The sequence below is a fragment of the Arachis duranensis genome, chromosome 3 (genome assembly GCF_000817695.3).
Source record: "Arachis duranensis cultivar V14167 chromosome 3, aradu.V14167.gnm2.J7QH, whole genome shotgun sequence".
NCBI classification, from domain to species: domain Eukaryota; kingdom Viridiplantae; phylum Streptophyta; class Magnoliopsida; order Fabales; family Fabaceae; genus Arachis; species Arachis duranensis.
In genome coordinates this window covers 72,425,244-72,435,273 of record NC_029774.3, presented here as the reverse complement: position 1 = coordinate 72,435,273, position 10,030 = coordinate 72,425,244, and positions in this window count along the sequence as shown.

Genomic DNA, 10,030 nt, shown 5'->3' with positions numbered 1-10,030 from the left:
CGTGACAGGGTGCGTTGAACATTTTCACTGAGAGGATGGGAGGTAGCCACTGACAACGGTGAAACCCTACATACAGCTTGCCATGGAAAGGAGTAAGAAGGATTGGATGAAGACAGTAGGAATTAGGAAAGCAGAGAGACGGAAGGGACAAAGCATCTTCATACGCTTATCTGAAATTCCTACCAATGAATTACATAAGTATCTCTATCTTTATCTTTATGTTTTATTCATCATTCATAACCATTTGAGTTTGCCTGACTAAGATTTACAAGATGACCATAGCTTGCTTCATACCAACAATCTCTGTGGGATCGACCCTTACTCGCGTAAGGTTTATTACTTGGACGACCCAGTACACTTGTTGGTTAGTTGTGCGAAGTTGTGATAAAAGAGTTGAGATTACAATTGTGCGTACCATGTTGATGGCGCCATTGATGATCACAATTCCGCGCACCAAGAATGCAGTGCAGTCATTCTGAAAAGCTTACCAGAGAAGCATAAAGATCCCGAAAGCTTTATGATACCATGCACATTAGAGGGTATGTGTACCAAGACAGTTCTATGTGATCTTGGGGCAAGTATCAACCTAATACCTGCATCCACTATCAGAAAGCTTGGTTTGACTGAAGAAGTCAAACCAACCCGGATATACCTCCAACTTGCTGATGGCTCCATTAAATATCCATCAGGCGTAATTGAGGACATGATTGTCAAGGTTGGGCCATTTGCCTTTCCCACTGACTTTGTAGTGCTGAAAATGGAGGAGCACAAGAGTGAAACTCTCATTCTAGGAAAACCTTTCCTAGCAACTAGATGAACCCTCATTGTTGTCCAAAAATAGGAGGTGACCCTGAGAGTCAATGAGGATGAGTTTAAGTTGAATGCTGTCAAAGCTATGCAGCATCCATACACATTAAAAGACTACATGAGAGTTGATATTATTGACTCCCTGGTGGAAGAAGTCAATATGACTGAGAGCTCGAATTAGAGCTAGAGGACATCTTTAAAGATGTTCAGCTTGATTTGGAGGAACCAGAAAATACAAAAGAACCTCTGAAAACTCCTCATGAAGAGGATAAGCCTCCTAAACCTGAGCTCAAATCACTACCACCATCCTTGAAATATGTGTTTCTGGGAGAGGATGCAACTTTTCCTGTGATCATAAGCTCTACCTTAGAACCACAGGAAGAGAAAGCACTACTTCAGGTGCTAAAGACACACAAGACAACTCTTGGGTAGTCCATAAGTGATCTTAAGGGCATTAGCCCAGTCAGATGCATGCACAAGATCCTATTGGAGGATGATGCTAAGCCAGTGGTTCAACCACAGAGGCGGCTAAATCCGGCCATAAACGAAGTGGTGCAGAAAGAGGTCACCAAATTACTAGTGGCTAGGATTATTTATCCTATTTCTGATAGCCCCTGGGTGAGCCCTGTCCAAGTCATCCCAAAGAAGGGAGGTATGACAGTGAATCATAATGAAAAAAATGAACTGATTCCTACAAGAACAGTTATAGGGTGGCATATGTGTATTGACTACAGAAGGCTCAATACAGCCACCAGAAAGAATCATTTTACTTTACCATTCATAGACCAGATGCTAGAAAGACTACCAGGTCATGACTATTACTGCTTTTTGTATGGCTATTTGGGCTATAACCAAATTGCAGTAGATCCTCAGGATCAAGAGAAAATAGCATTCACATGTCCATCTGGAGTATTTGCCTACAGATGGATGCCATTTGGTCTGTGCAATACACCTATAACCTTTCAGAGATGCATGCTCTCTATTTTCTCTGATATGGTAGAAAATTTTCTAGAGGTCTTTATGGATGACTTCTCAGTATTTGGAGACTCATTCAGCTCCTGTCTTGATCATCTAGCACTTCTTCTGAAATGGTGCCAAGAGACTAACCTGGTTTTAAACTAGGAAAAATGTCACTTTATGGTGATTGAAGGAATTGTCCTTGGGCATAAAATTTTGAACAAAGGAATAGAGGTGGATCAAGCTAAGGTAGAGGTGATTGAAAAATTACCACCACCCACCAATGTTAAGGCAATCAGAAGCTTTCTGGGACATGCAGGATTCTACAGGAGGTTTATAAAGGATTTTTCAAAAATCGCAAAACCTCTGAGTAATCTGCTAGCTTCTGATACACCATTTGTCTTTGACAGAAAGTGTTTGCAGGCCTTTGAGACTTTAAAGGCTAAGTTGGTCACAGCACCTGTCATTTATGCACCAGATTGGACATTACCATTCAAATTAATGTGTGATGCCAATGACCATGCTATTGGTGCAGTATTAGGACAAAGGCATAACAAGCTTCTGCATGTCATTTACTACGGCAGCCGTGTTCTAAATGACACACAGAAGAATTACACAACCACAGAAAAAGAGCTGCTTGCAGTGGTTTATGCCATTGACAAGTTTAGATCCTATTTAGTAGGATCAAAAGTGATTGTGTACACTGACCATGCTGCTCTTAAATATCTACTCACAAAGCAGGATTCAAAACCCAGGCTCACAAGATGGGTGTTGCTCCTGCAAGAGTTTGATATAGAAATAAGAGACAAAAAAGGGACCAGAAAAGGGATAGAGAACCAAGTAGCTGATCATCTGTCCCGAATAGAACCAGTAGCTGGGGCGTCCCTCCCCTCTACTGAGATCTCTGAAACCTTCCCGGATGAGCAACTTTTTGCCATTCAGGAAGTACTGTAGTTTGAAGACATTGCAAACTATAAAGCGGTAAGATTCATACCCAAAGAGTACAGCAGGCAGCAAACAAAAAAATTAGTTACTGATGCAAAGTACTACTTGTTGGATGAACCATATCTCTTTAAGAGATGTGCAGACAGAGTAATCCATAGATGCGTGCCTAGAGAAGAGGCACAAAAAATCCTATGGCATTGCCGTGGATCACAATATGGAGGACATTTCGGAGGTGAGCGAACAGCCACAAAAGTCCTCCAATGTGGCTTCTACCCTCTCTAGAGACTACCGAGAGATTTTTCGTAACTGTGACAGTTGCCAGAGAGCTGGTAATCTGCCTCACGGTTATGCCATGCCTCAACAAGGGATCTTAGAAATTGAGTTGTTTGATGTATGGGGTATTGATTTCATGGGGCCTTTCCCACCATCATACTCAAACACTTACATTTTGGTGGCAGTAGATTATGTATCTAAATTGGTAGAGGCAATTGCCACACCCACTAATGATACTAAGACAGTACTGAAGTTCCTCCAGAAGCATATCTTCAGCAGAGTTGGTGTCTCTGGAATACTAATCAGTGATGGAGGAACTCATTTCTGCAATAAACAGCTTGACTCTGCTCTGATCCGATATGAAATTAACCATAAAGTGGCAACTTCATATCATCCACAGACAAATGTGGAGGCTGAAGTCTCAAATAGAGAACTAAAACAAATCCTGGAACGGACTGTAAGTACCCGTAGAAAGGATTGGACAAGGAGTCTGGATGATGCTCTATGGTCATACAGAACAGCATTCAAAACTCCTATAGGGACCTCTCTATACCAGCTTGTGTATGGAAAAGGCTGTCACCTACCAGTGAAACTGGAACACAAGGCCTACTGGGCAACCAGATTCCTAAACCTTGATCCCAAGTTAGTTGGAGAGAAAAGATTGCTCCAGCTGAATGAGCTAGAGGAATTCAGACTCAATACTTTCGAAAATACAAAAATTTATAAGGAGAAAGCAAAAAGGTGGCATGACAAGAAGCTGTCATCTAGAGTCTTTGAGCAAGGACAGAAGGTTTTGCTATTTAACTCTAGGCTTAGATTCTTCCCTGGAAAATCAAAATCCCGGTGGAGGGGACCATATGTGATTACAAGTGTGTCACCATATGGATATGTAGAGTTTCAGGATATTGACTCTAACAAAAAGTTCATTGTTAACGGACAGAGAGTCAAACATTATCTTGAAAGCAATATTGAGCAAGAATGCTTAAAACTGAGACTAGATTAAAGCTCAGTAAAAGTCCAGCTAAAGACAATAAAGAAGCGCTTGCTGGGAGGCAACCCAGCCATTATCAAAAGTTTTTATTTATTAAATAATAATTATAGGAGTTTGATATAAATTATCTTTAAGGTTAATTATCATTTGCAGAAGTTTACATAGTTACAGAAGGATTCAGAGCATAAAGCAGAGAAAAGGAGCTCACTGGCACGAAAATGCCAGTAAGGGGCATTTTTGGGTGTCAAACGCCAGAATGGGTACCATTCTGGGCGTTTGACGCCAGTGAAGATACCATTCTGGGCATTAAACGCCAGAGCTGTAGCATCCTGGGCGTTTAGAAAAATGCCCAGTAATAAAAGATTTCTGGCATTTAACGCCAACCAGGGTACCTGGTTGGGCGTTAAACGGCCAAATTGGCCAACAATTGGGCATTAAACGCCAGAATGGATACCATTCTGGGCGTTTAACGCCATAACAGACAGGGGGAGGTGATTTTGTTTTCACTTCAATTTTTTTCAAATTTTCATGTTTTAATTCATAATTTTCTACATAAACATGTTACAAATTTTCATCTCTCAGATTCAATTTTAAAAAATTTAATAATCTTCTAAATTCTTTTTAATTTTCTTTCAAAATCCCTTTCAAATCTTTTTTCAAAAACTCATTTATCTTTTCAATTTCTTTCCAAATCTTTTCCAACTCATCATATCATCTTTTAATTCTTAGATGCATCAACAAAAATTCATATTTAACTTCTTTATATCTTTTCCATATCTTTGGAATTTTAAAATCTCATCTTTTTCATATCATGATTTATCTTTTCAAATCATATCTTTCTATCATATCTTTTTTCAAAATTTTTGAAACACACCCCCTCCCTTTTAAATATACGTTCGGCCATCCCCAAACCTCTACCATTCGAATCTGTCTGCCCCTCTAAGTTTAGTGTGTTTTTCCGTGATCACTGAGTAAAACATCACCAAGATCATGGCCCCTAAAGGAAAACAAACCACTTTAAGAGGCAAGAAAGAGAATAATCCAAAATCACTTTGGAATCAAGAGAGGTTCTTAACCAAAGAACATGCAGACCATTACCACAAAATAATAGATTTGAGGTCAGTGATCCCGAAAGTTAACTTCAATCTGAAAGAAGATGAATATCCAGAGATCCAAGAACAGATCCGAAACAGAGGTTGAGAAATCTTAGCTAATCCTGAGACAAAGGTGGAAAGAAACATGGTCTAGGAATTCTACTCAAATCTGTGGCTAACAGATAAACAGAGAATGACGGGAACTGCCTTCCATACCTTTCAAACTCTGGTCAGAGGGAAGACTATTTACTTCCACCTTGATAAAATAAGAGAGGTCTTCAAGCTTCTTCAACTACAAGATGATCCAGAATCCTTTAATAGGAGAATGGTGAGAGTAGATAAGCGTTTGGACCAAGTTCTAGAGGACATATACCTCCCTGGAACTAATTAGATAACCAACTCAAAAGGTGTCCCAAACCAACTCAAGAGAGAAGATCTCAAACCAGTCACTAGGGGCTGGTTGGACTTCATTGGGCATTCTATACTACCCACTAGCAACCGCTCTGAAGTCACTGTCAAAAGAGCAATGATGATTCATTGCATTATGCTGGGTCATTGCATTATACTGGGAAATGAAGTGGAGATTCATCATCTAATTTCTTGAAAGATTTACACAATTGCAAATAAGAACTCCACTGAAGCCAAATTGGCTTACCCAAGCTTAATCTCTCTGCTATGTAAAGATGTTGGGGTAAAGATGGGAGTGGATGAGTTCATCTCAGTCAAGCATCCAATCACCAAAAAGTCAATGGAGGGACAACAAGTGCACGACAACTCCATCAAGAGGAGGGCGCAGGAGTTCCTCCCAGAAATCCCTCAATTTGACTACTAGGCCCACCTAGAAGCATCTGTCACCAAGTTGCAAGAAGCTATGGATCAACTTAAAGAAAAACAGCAAAATCAAAATAGCATGCTCTGCAAACTGCTTAAGGAACAAGAAAAGCAAGGCCGTGAGCTACAGGAGCTGAAGCGCTAGAAGCTCTCCCTTGAAGGACCAGACACCCCACAGATTGAAGGAGCATCCATCTCCCAAAATAAAGGTTGTTGAGTCCTAGTCTTAATTCTGTGGTAATTTTTATTAGAAGAAACCTAGCTTAAGAATGACATGAGTATTACTAATTAGGGTCTTTATTTTTATTTTTCTTTTATTTTTATTATCTCCAAGTAAGCTATAATTTATTCTTCTCTTCATCACTAAACATGAATAAAATAATAGGTTTTCTTTAGAATAAGGAGGCAATTATTTCAAGTTTTCAATAAGAAAAATTCTAATTATTTTCATGTGGTGGCAACACTTTTTGTCGTGATGTGGTGGCAATACTTTTTGTTTTCTGAATGAATGCTTGAACAGTGCATATTTTTTTTATAGTGAAGTTTATGAATGTTAAAATTGTTAGCTCTTGAAAGAATGATGAAAAGAAAGAGAAATGTTATTGATAATCTAAAAAATCATAAAATTGATTCTTGAAGCAAGAAAAAGCAGTGAAAAATACAAAGCTTTCAAAAAATGAAAAATAAAGAAAAAGCAAGCTGAAAAAGCCAATAGCCCTTTAAACCAAAAGGCAAGGGTAAAAAGGATATAAGGCTTTGAGCATTAATGGATAGGAGGGCCCAAAGGAATAAAATTTTGGCCTAAACAGCTAAATCAAGCTGTCCTTAACCATGTGCTTGTGTCATGAAGGTCCAAGTGAAACGCTTGAGATTGAGTGGTTAAATTCATGATCCAAAGAAAAAGAGTGTGCCTAAGAACTCTGGGCACCTCTAATTGAGGACTCTAGCAAAGCTGAGTCATAATCTGAAAGGTTCACCCTATCATGTGTCTGTGGCATTTATGTATCCTGTAGTACTACTGGAAAACAAGATGCTTAAGGTCACAGCCAAGACTCATAGAGTAGCTGTGTTCAAGAATCAACATATTAAACTAGGAGATCAACATACTTAACTAGGAGAATCAATAACACTATCTAAATTCTGAGTTCCTATGGATGCCAATCATTCTAAACTTCAAAGGATAAACTGAGATGCTAAAACTGTTTAGGAGCAAAAAGCTACTAGTCCCGCTCATCTAATTAGAATCTAAGCTTCACTTAAACTCTGAGATGTATTGCCTCTAGATTTTCTTTATATCCTATTTATTTATCTAGTTTCTTGGGGACAAGCAACAGTTTAAGTTTGGTGTTGTGATGAGCGGATATTTTATACGCTTTTTGGGGGTAATTTCATGTAGTTTTTAGTATGTTTTAGTTAGTTTTTAGTATATTTTTATTAGTTTTTAGGAAAAATTCATATTTCTAGACTTTACTAGGGTAATGAAATTTTATTAACAAAATGATCTTGGCAAGGTTTGGTTGTCAAGGGTCTTCATCATTATCACTAGCCACAAGTATGGTAGTTGCAAGGATTAATCCCACTTAGTCATCCTTAAATCAATTAACAAAGGAAAGTCAAGTGAGTTATATCAATCCTAGTCCATAAATCCTAGCTTTCCACTAATTGGATTAATGAGGGCTAGAGTTAATGGCTATCAACTATCAATCAATTGGACACTAGTAACTCAAGAAATCCTAAGTTACCTTCTCAAGCCAAGAACATAAAATTCCATTCTAACATTCTCCCAAGCATTTAATCAAACACTTGGAAGGTACAAAAGAAAAGTATAGTAAATCACAACAGGAATAAATTCTAACAACAATTGAATGTAAAGAATTAACAACAACAATCAAGGAAATCACAATTATCATGAATTACCTCAAATCGCATTATTGAAAGAGAACAAAGGAACAACAATCTATTCCAAAACAAAATGAAGAATTACAATTATTAAAGCACATAACTAGAAAGAGGAAGATGAGAAGAGTAAAAATTGGTAAAGGAGAAGTAAATTAAAGCATGAATTAAACCTAGATCTAAGAGGAGAGATTAACCTAAACCTAATCCTAATTCTAGAGAGAAGTGAGAGCTTCTCTCTCTAGAAAACTAACTCTAAACTAAAACTAACTCCTCGTGTTGCTTTAATGAGATCACGTGTGGACTACGACGCGTATGCGCACGATACGCGTGTGCGTCCTCGGCTGATTTTGCAATGTGCGCGCGAGCGCCTTGTGCACGTACGCGTGCTTGGTCGAATTCTTTTCTTTGGATTTTTATGCTTCTCTCCATTTGTATGCTTCCTTCCTTGCTCCTTTGATCCATGTCTAGCCTATTTCAATCTTGGAATTACTAGCAAACACATCAAGGCATCTTATGGAATTAAAGAGGAATTAGAATTCATCAAAATAAGGCTTAAAAAGCATGACAAAATCATGCTAATTCCTTGGCTAAATGTGACAAAAGGTTGATGAAATGCTCTAAATTCAATACAAGATAAACCCTAAAAATGGGGTTTATCAGACCTGAGCAGAAATCTGATTCAGAGGTTGAAAAAGGACTGCAGATGCTATTGGATTCTGACCCTCCTGCACGCAAAATGGATTTTCTGAAGCTACAGAAGCCCAATTGGCACAAACTGGCATTTAAACGCCAGCTTTTTACCCTTTTCTGGCGTTAAACGCCAGAACTGGCATAAAAGTTGGAGTTAAACGCCCAAACTGGCACCAAAGCCGGCGTTTAACGCCAGGAATAGCCTATGCACGTGAAAACTTCAATGCTCAGCCCAAACACACACCAAGTGCACCCCGGAAGTGGATTTCTGCACTATCTATCTTAGTTTACCCATTTTCTGTAAACCTAGGTTACTAGTTTAGTATAAAAACTACTTTTAGAGATTTATTTTGTACCTCATGACAACATCTGAAATTGTATCTTCTATGGCATGAGTCTCTAAACCCCATGGTTGTAGGTGAGGAGCTCTGCTGTGTCTTAATGGATTAATGCAATTATTTCAGTTTTCTATTCAATCACGCTTGTTTCTATTCTAAGATATTCATTCGCACTTCAACATGATGAATGTGATGATCCGTGACACTCATCACCATTCTCAACTTATGAACGCATTCCTGACAACCACTTCTGTTCTACCTTAGATTGAGTGTGTATCTCTTGGGTTCCTGGTTCACGAGTTTGAGTGCCTCTCCTGACAACAGAGTGCTCAAATCTGTTCAACCAGAGTCTTTGTGGTATAAGCTAGAATCAATTAGCAGCACTCTTGAGATCCGGAAAGCCTAAACCTTGTATGTGGTATTCCGAGTAGGATCTGGGAAAGGGTGACTGTGACGAGTTTCAAACTTACAAATGTTGGACGCAGTGACAGTGTGCAAAAGGATCAATGGATCCTATTTCAGCACGAGTGAGAACCGACGGATGATTAGCCCTACGTAACCCGTAGCCGGACCATTTTCACTGAGAGGACGGATGATAGCCATTGACAACGGTGATCCACCAACATACAGCTTACCATGGAAGGAGCCTTGCATGCATGAAGAAGACAACAGTAGGAAAGCAGAGATTCAGAAGACAGAGCATCTCCAAAACCTCAACCTGTTCTCCATTACTGCATAACAAGTATTATTCTTTCATGTTCTTTTACTTTTTACAAACAAAACTCTTTTCATTATTAATCTCCTAACTAAGGTTTACAAGATAACCATAGATTGCTTCAAGCCGACAATCTCTGTGGGATCGACCCTTACTCATGTAAGGTATTACTTGGACAACCCAGTGCACTTACTGGTTAGTGGTACCAGAGTTGTGAAAAGTGTGAATCACAATTCCGTGCACCAAATAGGCCACGCTTTTATGGGCATGCTTTCCTTGTTTATTTCTTTTCTTCACCTATAATTAATCAAACCAACCAAACAAAGCATCACAAATTTCACAAGATTCATAAATCAATCAAAAACCAATTAATTCTATTTTAAACCTTATGATTTTGTGTCAAATAAATGATGGTTGATTGAATTGACATAACCATGCAAATTCACTCCAAATCACTTACTTATAATGCAAGAAAGTGCATAAACCTTCA